Below are 11,675 nucleotides of genomic sequence, written 5' to 3' on the forward strand. Positions count from 1 at the left end.
CACCCATCAGGCCTTTGCAGCTTTGTGCTGATGGGGGTTACCAGCTGAGAATTAGGAGTCTTGAGGGTACCCCTAATTATGGTCCCCGACAGTAGCCCCCGAGCCTCGAAGGGAGTGTTAACACTCGCTTGGAGGCTTTTGTCACACTTTTTTTTGCAAGGGGACCAGCCTTTCTCGGTTGCGTTTTGTTCCGGTGGGTGCGCGCGAGCGCACCCGCCGGGTGTAGCCCCCGAGGCCTCGGAGGAGTGGTTTGACTCCTCCGAGGTCTTAATGCCTCGCGCAATGCTTCGACTGGTCTGGTCGTTCCCTCATGCGAGCTGGTCATAGCCCGGGTGCACGGTCGGGTCCCAAGTTCTTGGGCTGGTATGTTGACGCTGTTGAAAGTCGCCTAGAGGGGGGGTGAATAGGGCGAAACTGAAATTTACAAATATAAACACAACTACAAGCCGGGTTAGCGTTAGAAATATAATAGAGTCCGCAAGAGAGGGTGCAAAACAAATCGCAAGCGAATAATGAAGTGAGACACGCGGATTTGTTTTACCGAGGTTCGGTTCTCTCAAACCTACTCCCCGTTGAGGAGGCCACAAAGGCCGGGTCTCTTTCAACCCTTACCCTCTCTCAAACGGTCCCTCGGACCGAGTGAGCTTCTCTTCTCAAATCACTTGGGAATCAAACTTCCCGCAAGGACCACCACACAATTGGTGTCTCTTGCCTCAATTACAAGTGAGTGTTTGATCACAAGAAAGAATGCCAAAGAAAAGAAGCGATCCAAGCGCAAGAGCTCAAATGAACACTACAAATCACTCTCTCTAGTCACTAAAGCTTTGTGTGGAGTTGGGAGAGGATTTGATCTCTTTTGGTGTGCTTTGCAATGAATGCTAGCTCTTGTATAGTGGTTGGAAGCTGGAAAACTTGGATGCCATGAATGGTGGGTGGTTGGGGGTATTTATAGCCCCAACCACCAAACTAGCCGTTTGGTGAGGCTGTCTGTTCGATGGCGCACCGGACAGTCCGGTGCACACCGGACATGTCCGGTGCGACAGCCACGTCACCAAAGCCGTTGGGTTCCGACCGTTGGAGCTCTGTCTTCTGGGCCCGCTTGGATGTCCGGTGGCGCACCAGACATGTACTGTTGAGTGTCCGGTGCGCCAGCATGGGCGTGCCTGACCTCTGCGCGCGCTGCGCGCGCATTTAATGCGTCGCAGGTAGCCGTTGGCGCCGAAATAGCTGTTGCCCTGCTGTTACACCGGACAGTCCGGTGTACACCGGACAGTCCGGTGTACACCGGACAGTCCGGTGAATTTTAGCGGAGCGACTGAAGTGAATTCCCGAGGCTGGCGAGTTCCTGAGGCCGCTCTTCCTTGGAGCACCGGACATGTCCGGTGTACACCGGACAGTCCGGTGAATTATAGCGGAGTCGCCTCGGAATTTCCTGAAGGTGACGAGTTTGAAGTCGGAGTCCTCTGGTGCACCGGACATGTCCGGTGGCACACCGGACAGTCCGGTGCGCCAGACCAGAGGTGCCTTCGGTTGTCCCTTTGCTCTTTTGTTGAACCCAATACTTGGTCTTTTTATTGGCTAAGTGTGAACCTTTGGCACCTGTATAACTTATACACTAGAGCAAACTAGTTAGTCCAAATATTTGTGTTGGGCAATTCAACCACCAAAATTAATTAGGGACTAAGTGTAAGCCTAATTCCCTTTCAATCTCCCCCTTTTTGGTGATTGATGCCAACACAAACCAAAGCAAATATAAAAGTGCATAATTGAACTAGTTTGCATAATGTAAGTGCAAAGGTTGCTTGGAATTGAGCCAATATAAATACTTACAAGATATGCATGGATTGTTTCTTCATTTTTAACATATTGGACCATGCTTGCACCACATGTTTTGTTTTTGCAAATTATTTTTGTAAATCCTTTTCAAAGTTCTTTTGCAAACAGTCAAAGGTAAATGAATAAGATTTTGCGAAGCATTTTCAAGATTTGACATTTTCTCCCCCTGTTTCAAATGCTTTTCCTTTGACTAAACAAAACCTCCTTCAATTAAATTCTCCTCTTAGTGTTCAAGAGGGTTTTGAGATATCAAGTTTTGATAATACTACTTGCCCCCCTTTTAGAACACAAAGAGATACCAATTTGAAATTTACCAATTGAAAATCATTAATTTTAAAATTAGGGTGTTGGTGCGGTCCTTTTGCTTTGGGCCAATACTTTCTCCCCCTTTGGCAGGAATCGCCAAAAACGGATACTTGGAATGAAATATAGGCCCTTGATCCTAACTACTTTATCCCCTTTGGCAAACAAAACATATGAGTGAAGATTATACCAAAGACGGAGAGTAATGCGGATCGACGGCGAAGGATGAGTAGTAGAGTGGAGTGGAAGCCTTTGTCTTCGCCGAAGACTCCTATTCCCTTTCAATATACCTATGACTTGGTTTGAAATACACTTGAAAACACATTAGTAATAGCATATAAAAGAGACATGATCAAAGGTATATTTATAAGCTATGTGTGCAGATTAGCAAAAGAAATTCCTAGAATCAAGAATATTGAGCTCATGCCTAAGTTTGGTAAACGATTGTTCATCAAGTGGCTTGGTAAAGATATCGGCTAATTGATCTTTAGTGTTAATGTATGAAATCTCGATATCCCCCTTTTGTTGGTGATCCCTAAGAAAATGGTACCGAATGGCTATGTGTTTAGTGCGGCTATGCTCAACGGGATTATCCGCCATGCGGATTGCACTCTCATTATCACATAGAAGAGGAACTTTGGTTAGTTTGTAACCGTAGTCCCGCAGGGTTTGCCTCATCCAAAGCAATTGCGCGCAACAATGGCCTGCGGCAATGTACTCGGCTTCGGCAGTAGAAAGAGCGACCGAATTTTGCTTCTTTGAAGCCCAAGACACCAAGGATCTTCCCAAGAACTGGCAAGTCCCCGATGTGCTCTTTCTATTAATCTTACACCCTGCCTAATCGGCATCCGAATAACCAATCAAATCAAATGTGGATCCCCGAGGGTACCAAAGCCCAAACTTAGGAGTATAAGCCAAATATCTCAAGATTCGTTTTACGGCCGTAAGGTGGGATTCCTTAGGGTCGGATTGAAATCTTGCACACATGCAAACGGAAAGCATAATGTCCGGTCGAGATGCACATAAATAAAGCAATGAACCAATCATCGACCGATATACCTTTTGATCGACGAATTTACCTCTCGTGTTGAGGTCGAGATGCCCATTGGTTCCCATGGGTGTCTTGATGGGCTTGGCATCCTTCATTCCAAACTTGGTTAGAAAGTCTTGAGTGTACTTTGTTTGGCAAATGAAGGTGCCCTCTTGGAGTTGCTTGACTTGGAATCCTAGAAAATACTTCAACTCCCCCATCATAGACATCTCGAATTTTTGTGTCATGATCCTACTAAATTCTTCACATGTAGATTCGTTAGTAGACCCAAATATGATATCATCAACATAAATTTGGCATACAAACAAATCATTATCAAGAGTTTTAGTGAATAAAGTAGGATCGGCCTTGCCGACTTTGAAGCCATTAGCAATAAGGAAATCTCTAAGGCATTCATACCATGCTCTTGGGGCTTGCTTGAGCCCATAAAGCGCCTTAGAGAGCCTATAGACATGGTTAGGGTACTCACTATCTTCAAAGCCGGGAGGTTGCTCAACATAGACCTCTTCTTTGATTGGTCCATTGAGGAAGGCACTCTTCACATCCATTTGATAAAGCTTGAAGCCATGGTAAGTAGCATAGGCTAATAATATGCGAATTGACTCAAGCCTAGCTACGGGTGCATAGGTTTCACCGAAATCCAAACCTTCGACTTGAGAGTATCCCTTGGCTACAAGTCGAGCTTTGTTCCTTGTCACCACACCATGCTCATCTTGCTTGTTGCGGAAGACCCATTTGGTTCCTACAACATTTTGATTGGGACGTGGAACTAAATGCCATACCTCATTCCTTGTAAAGTTGTTGAGCTCCTCTTGTATCGCCACCACCCAATCCGAATCTTATAGTGCTTCCTCTACCCTGTGTGGCTCAATAGAGGAAACAAAAGAGTAATGCTCACAAAAATGTGCAACACGAGATCTAGTGGTTACCCCCTTATGAATGTCGCCTAGGATGGTGTCGACGGGGTGATCTCGTTGGATTGCTTGGTGGACTCTTGGGTGTGGCGGCCTTGGTTGTTCATCCTCCTTGTCTTCATCATTTGCATCTCCCCCTTGATCATTGTCGTCATCTTGAGGTGGCTCATCTCTTGGATCTTCTCCTTCATCATCTTGAGTCTTGTCCTCATTTTGGGTTGGTGGAGATGCTTGAGTGGAGGAGGAGGGTTGATCTTGTGCATGTGGAGGCTCTTCGGATTCCTTAGGACACACATCCCCAATGGACATGTTCCTTAGCGCTATGCATGGAGCCTGTTCTTCACCTATCTCATCAAGATCAACTTGCTCTACTTGAGAGCCGTTAGTCTCATCAAACACAACATCACAAGAAACTTCAACAAGTCCTGAGGACTTGTTAAAGACTCTATATGCCCTTGTGTTTGAGTCATATCCTAGTAAAAAGCCTTCTACAGTTTTAGGAGCAAATTTAGATTTTCTACCTCTTTTGACAAGAATAAAACATTTGCTACCAAAAACTCTAAAATATGAAATATTTGGCTTTTTACCGGTTAGGAGTTCATAGGATGTCTTCTTGAGGATTCGGTGTAGATATAACCGGTTGATGGCGTAGCAGGCGGTGTTGACCGCCTCGGCCCAAAACCGATCCGGTGTCTTGTACTCATCAAGCATGGTTCTTGCCATGTCCAATAGAGTTCGATTCTTCCTCTCCACTACACCATTTTGTTGTGGGGTGTAGGGAGAAGAGAACTCATGCTTGATGCCCTCCTCCTCAAGGAAGCCTTCTATTTGTGAGTTCTTGAACTCCGTCCCGTTGTCGCTTCTAATTTTCTTGATCCTTAAGCCGAACTCATTTTGAGCTCGTCTCAAGAATCCCTTTAAGGTCTCTTGGGTATGAGATTTTTCCTGCAAAAGAACACCCACGTGAAGCGAGAATAATCATCCACTATTACAAGACAATACTTACTCCCACCGATGCTTATGTAAGCAATCGGGCCGAATAGATCCATGTGGAGTAGCTCAAGCGGCCTATCGGTCGTCATGATGTTCTTGTGTGGATGATAGGCTCCAATTTGCTTTCCTGCTTGACATGCGCTACAAACCCTGTCTTTCTCAAAATGAACATTGGTTAGCCCTAAAATGTGCTCTCCCTTTAGAAGCTTATGAAGATTCTTCATCCCAACATGGGCTAGTCGGCGGTGCCAGAGCCAACCCAAGTTAGTCTTAGCAACCAAGCAAGTGTCGAGTTCAGCTCTATCAAAATCTACCAAGTATAGCTGACCCTCTAATACTCCCTTAAATGCTATCGAATCATCACTTCTTCTAAAGACAGTGACACCTACATCAGTAAATAGACAGTTGTAGCCCTTTTGACATAATTGGGATACGGAAAGCAAATTGTAATCTAAAGAATCTACAAGAAAAACATTGGAAATGGAATGGTCAGGAGATATAGCTATTTTACCCAAACCTTTGACCAAACCTTGGTTTCCATCCCCGAATGTGATAGCTCGTTGGGGATCTTGGTTTTTCTCATATGAGGAGAACATCTTCTTCTCCCCTGTCATGTGGTTTGTGCACCCGCTGTCGAGTATCCAACTTGAGCCCCCGGATGCATAAACCTACAAAACAATTTTAGTTCTTGACTTTAGGTACCCAAACGGTTTTGGGTCCTTTGGCATTAGAAACAAGAACTTTGGGTACCCAAACACAAGTCTTAGAGCCCTTGTGTTTGCCCCCAACAAACTTGGCAACTACCTTGCCGGATTTGTTAGTCAAAACATAAGATGCATCAAAAGTCTTAAATGAAATGCTATGATCATTTGATGCATTAGGAGTTTTCTTCTTAGGCAACTTGGCTCGGGTTGGTTGCCTAGAGCTAGATGTCTCACCCTTATACATAAAAGCATGGTTAGGGCCAGAGTGAGACTTCCTGGAATTAACTCTCCTAATTTTGTTCCCAGGATAGCCGGCAGGGTACAAAATGTAACCCTCGTTATCCTAAGGCATGGGAGCCTTGCCCTTAACAAAGTTAGACAAGTTCTTAGGAGGGGCATTAAGTTTGACATTGTCTCCCCTTTGGAAGCCAATGCCATCCTTGATGCCAGGGCGTCTCCCATTATAGAGCATACTTCTAGCAAATTTAAACTTTTCATTTTCTAAGTTATGCTCGGCAATTTTAGCATCTAATATTGCTATATGATCATTTTGTTGTTTAATTAAAGCCATGTGATCATGAATAGCATTGATATCAACATCTCTACATCTAGTACAAATAGAAGTGTGCTCAACGGTAGATGTAGAGGGTTTGCAAGATTTTAGTTCTACAACCTTAGCATGCAACATATCATTCTTAGTTCTAAGGTCGGAAATAGTAGTATTGCAAACATCAAAATCTTTAGCCTTAGCAATCAAATTTTCATTTTCTACTCTAAGGCTAGCAAGAGAATCATTCAATTCCTTAATCTTAGCAGGCAAATCATTATCATTTCTAAGATTGGGAATTGAGACATCACATACATGAGAATCAACCTTAGCAATTAATCTAGCATTTTCATTTCTAAGGTTGTCAATGGTCTCATGGCAAGTGCTTAGCTCACTAGACAATTTTTCACATTTTTCAACTTGTAGAGCATAAGCATTTTTAACCTTAACATGTTTTTTATTTTCCTTGATTAGGAAGTCCTCTTGGGAGTCCAAGAGATCATCCTTCTCATGGATGGCACTAATTAATTCATTTAATTTTTCTTTTTGTTGCATGTTTAGGTCGACAAAAAGGGTATGCAAATTATTTTCCTCATCACTAGCATTATCATCACTAGAGGATTCATATTTAGTGGAGGATTTAGATTTAACCTTCTTCCTTTTGCCGTCCTTTGCCATGAGGCACTTGTGGCCGATGTTGGGGAAGAGGAGTCCCTTGGTGACGGCGATGTTGGCGGCGTCCTCGTCGGAGGAGTTGGTGGAGCTCTCGTCGGAGTCCCACTCCCGGCAAACATGGGCATCGCCGCCCTTCTTCTTGTAGTACTTCTTCTTTTCTCTCCTTTTTCCCTTCTTGTCGTCGCCCCTGTCACTGTCACTAGATATAGGACATTTTGCAATAAAATGACCGGGCTTACCACATTTGTAGCACACTTTCTTGGAGCGGGGTTTGTAGTCCTTCCCCCTCCGTTGCTTGAGGATTTGACGAAAGCTTTTGATGATTAAAGCCATCTCCTCATTGTCGAGCTTGGAGGCGTCAATTGGTTGTCTACTCGGTGTAGACTCCTCCTTCTTCTCCTCCGTCGCCTTAAAAGCCACCGGTTGTGCTTCGGACGTGGAGGGTTCGTCAAGCTCGTTGATCTTCTTTGATCCTTTAATCATGCATTCAAAGCTCACAAAATTCCCGATTACTTCCTCGGGAGTCATTAGTGTATATCTTGGGTTACCACGAATTAATTGTACTTGAGTAGGGTTAAGGAAAATAAGCGATCTTAAAATAACCTTAACCACTTCGTGGTTGTCCCACTTCTTGCTCCCGAGGTTGCGCACTTGGTTCACCAAGGTTTTGAGCCGGTTGTACATATCTTGCGGCTCCTCCTCTTGGTGAAGACGGAAGCGACCGAGCTCCCCCTCGATCGTTTCCCGCTTGGTGATCTTGGTGAGTTCATCACCCTCGTGCGCGGTCTTGAGTAGGTCCCAAATCTCCTTTGCATTCTTCAACCCTTGCACCTTGTTGTATTCCTCCTTGCTTAGAGAGGCGAGGAGTATGGTTGTGGCTTGAGAGTTGAAGTGCTCGATTTGGGCCACTTCGTCTGTATCATAGTCTTCATCCCCTACGGATGGTACCTGTGCTCCAAACTCAACAACATTCCATATACTTTTGTGGAGTGAGGTTAGATGAAATTTCATTAAATCACTCCACCTAGCATAATCTTCGCCATCAAAGGTTGGCGGTTTGCCTAATGGAACGGAAAGTAATGGAGTATGTTTAGATGTACGAGGGTAGTGTAAGGGGATCTTACTAAACTTCTTGCGCTCTTGGCGCTTAGAAGTTACGGACGGCGCATCGGAGTCGGAGGTCGATGTTGATGAAGTGTCGGTCTCGTAGTAGACCACTTTCCTCATCCTCTTGTGCTTGTCGCCTTTCCGATGCGACTTGTGTGAAGAAGATTTTTCCTTCTTCTCTTTGTGGTGAGAAGAAGAGGATCTTTTCTCCTTCCGTTTGGAGGAGTCCTTCTTCTTCTCCTTCCTCTTGGTGCGGGACTCTTCGGATGAAGTGCTCCCTTGGCTCGTAGTGGGCTTGTCGCCGGTCTCCATCTCCCTCTTGGTGTGATCTCCCGACATCTCTTCGAGCGGTTAGGCTCTAATGAAGCACCGGGCTCCGATACCAATTGAAAGTCGCCTAGAGGGGGGTGAATAGGGCGAAACTGAAATTTACAAATATAAACACAACTACAAGCCGGGTTAGCGTTAGAAATATAATAGAGTCCGCAAGAGAGGGTGCAAAACAAATCGCAAGCGAATAATGAAGTGAGACACGCGGATTTGTTTTACCGAGGTTCGGTTCTCTCAAACCTACTCCCCGTTGAGGAGGCCACAAAGGTCGGGTCTCTTTCAACCCTTACCCTCTCTCAAACGGTCCCTCGGACCGAGTGAGCTTCTCTTCTCAAATCACTTGGGAATCAAACTTCCCGCAAGGACCACCACACAATTGGTGTCTCTTGCCTCAATTACAAGTGAGTGTTTGATCACAAGAAAGAATGCCAAAGAAAAGAAGCGATCCAAGCGCAAGAGCTCAAATGAACACTACAAATCACTCTCTCTAGTCACTAAAGCTTTGTGTGGAGTTGGGAGAGGATTTGATCTCTTTTGGTGTGCTTTGCAATGAATGCTAGCTCTTGTATAGTGGTTGGAAGCTGGAAAACTTGGATGCCATGAATGGTGGGTGGTTGGGGGTATTTATAGCCCCAACCACCAAACTAGCCGTTTGGTGAGGCTGTCTGTTCGATGGCGCACCGGACAGTCCGGTGCACACCGACATGTCCGGTGCGACAGCCACGTCACCAAAGCCGTTGGGTTCCGACCGTTGGAGCTCTGTCTTCTGGGCCCGCCTGGATGTCCGGTGGCGCATCGGACATGTACTGTTGAGTGTCCGGTGCGCCAGCATGGGCGTGCCTGACCTCTGCGCGCGCTGCGCGCGCATTTAATGCGTCGCAGGTAGCCGTTGGCGCCGAAATAGTTGTTGCCCCGCTGTTACACCGGACAGTCCGGTGTACACCGGACAGTCCGGTGAATTTTAGCGGAGCGGCTGAAGTGAATTCCCGAGGCTGGCGAGCTCCTGAGGCCGCTCTTCCTTGGAGCACCAGACATGTCCGGTGTACACCGGACAGTCCGGTGAATTATAGCGGAGTCGCCTCTGGAATTTCCCGAAGGTGACGAGTTTGAAGTCGGAGTCCTCTGGTGCACCGGACATGTCCGGTGGCACACCGGACAGTCCGGTGCGCCAGACCAGAGGTGCCTTCGGTTGTCCCTTTGCTCTTTTGTTGAACCCAATACTTGGTCTTTTTATTGGCTAAGTGTGAACCTTTGGCACCTGTATAACTTATACACTAGAGCAAACTAGTTAGTCCAAATATTTGTGTTGGGCAATTCAACCACCAAAATTAATTAGGGACTAAGTGTAAGCCTAATTCCCTTTCAGCTGTCAACGGTTTGGCCGGAGCCGGGTTTGTGAGAGCAGCCCCCGAGCCTCTGCATAGGGCAAGAGGACGGTCAGGGACAGACTCGACTTTTTTACATACGCCCCTGCGTCGCCTTTCCGCAAGGAGGAGGGGGGGAAAGCGCCATGTTTCCCTCGGAGGGCGCCGAACATGGTGTCTCCGGTGAGCTGCTGGCGGGTAATCCGAGCGGACGTCCGTGCCCCATTTGTTAGGGGTCGGCTAGAGGCCCAGAGGCGCGCCCAAAAGTACCTGCGGGTGATCTGTCGGACCCGGTCCCCTGTCGACGGGGTCCGAGGGCTCGATGCCTCCCTCTGATGGGATTCCGTTACAAGATCGTTCCCGCTGGTCTCGGAAATGTCCTAGGGTACCTCGGGAGCGCAACCCGAGCCTTGGTTATGTATCGAACGTACCCATGGTCATCCCTCGCTCTGTGTCTGAGGCGGTCGTGAACCCTTCGAGGGCCAGCCTTCGAACCCCTGATCAGTAGTGGGCGCGGAGCCCGAGTGGCCTGAGGCGGCCGTTGAACCCTTCCGAGGGGCCGGCCTTCGAACCTCTGACCAGTAGTGGGTGTGGAGCCCACGCGCTCTGAGGCGGCTGTCGAACCCCTCCGAGGGGCCAGCCTTCGAACCCCTGATCAGTAGGGAGGCTCGGAGCCTGTTTCCTTCACGGAGAAGGATCCTTTTCGGGGTATCCCCCTTTCCCGGTCCCTGTTGTAAGAGAGAGAAAGAGGAGAAGGAAAAGGATACGAAATCGAATGACGCGGCGTACCTTTTTTGACGCGGTCATTATGGCGGAGGCGAAGCGTCGCTCGCTTCCCCTGCCAGAGGCGCCGCTTGTCCCACTGCGGAGTTAATGCGACGGGGCGAGTGGTTCGCGGGGCGACCGTTGCGCGTGCGCGAGCCGTTCGAGGAACGGAACACGGGCGTGCCGTCTTCACGCCGTGAGAGAGGGTTCTCTCACTACCCCAGGATGGGACGTAAGCCTGGCTGACGACGTGACCGCTGCTCCCGCCCGCCTGCCACCGCCATTACTGTCGGCCCATTTTTGGTCGCATTGACCGTCGCGCCAGGCTGGCGCTGCTGGGTCACGCGCTGGGTCGCCTCGAGTCGCGGTACTGATTCCGCAATCGAGGAGGCGCGGTGGTGGCACGAGTGGCGGTGCAGTTGCTTGCACGTAGCGACCGGCGCGCCGGTTGCGTGATGCGTGGGCGTGGGCTTCCATGCTGGGCGCGTTGGAAGTCGGAGAGGTGCGCCCACTTGGCGCGGTTGCATGCCGCCTGCATGGTTGCCCGCCCTTTCACCCGCTGGTCTGGGCGAAAGTGGAGGGACGCTTGTAACCGCTGGACGGTTGCATGCACCGCGCGCGGCGGTTTGGCTTCTTCTGCCCTGGGCCAGCTTGCATGACGCGTGGGACCCTGCCCCCGCGCCGTAGGGGGAGGACCTTGGAGCGTGTTGGAGAAGACTCAGTCCACGACGGCTGGGGACACAAGTAGGGAGAGTCGTCTTTAAAAGGAGGGTGACCCCCTTGAAAGGCGACCATGTCTTCGCGCTCCCTTATGCATCGTGTCTTTCCACCTTCCGAGCCCCCGGATGGGGGACTCCCGCAGTCCTTCCGCCTGGTCGTTGGAGGAACGCAACTCCGTGGGAGTTGGTACCTTTCAGCCATCGTTCGGCTTCAAGGATTTTCATCATGCAGCCCGGCTGCACCCCTCCGCCGGCGGCCACCCAAGACGGTGACCTCCAGTTCGATGGCGGGGGAAAGCAAGCCGGGTTGCGGCCTCTGCCCCTCCCTCAGCCTCAAGGATTTTCATCATCAGTGCTGGGGAGGGGA

The sequence above is a fragment of the Zea mays genome, chromosome 8 (genome assembly GCF_902167145.1).
Source record: "Zea mays cultivar B73 chromosome 8, Zm-B73-REFERENCE-NAM-5.0, whole genome shotgun sequence".
NCBI classification, from domain to species: domain Eukaryota; kingdom Viridiplantae; phylum Streptophyta; class Magnoliopsida; order Poales; family Poaceae; genus Zea; species Zea mays.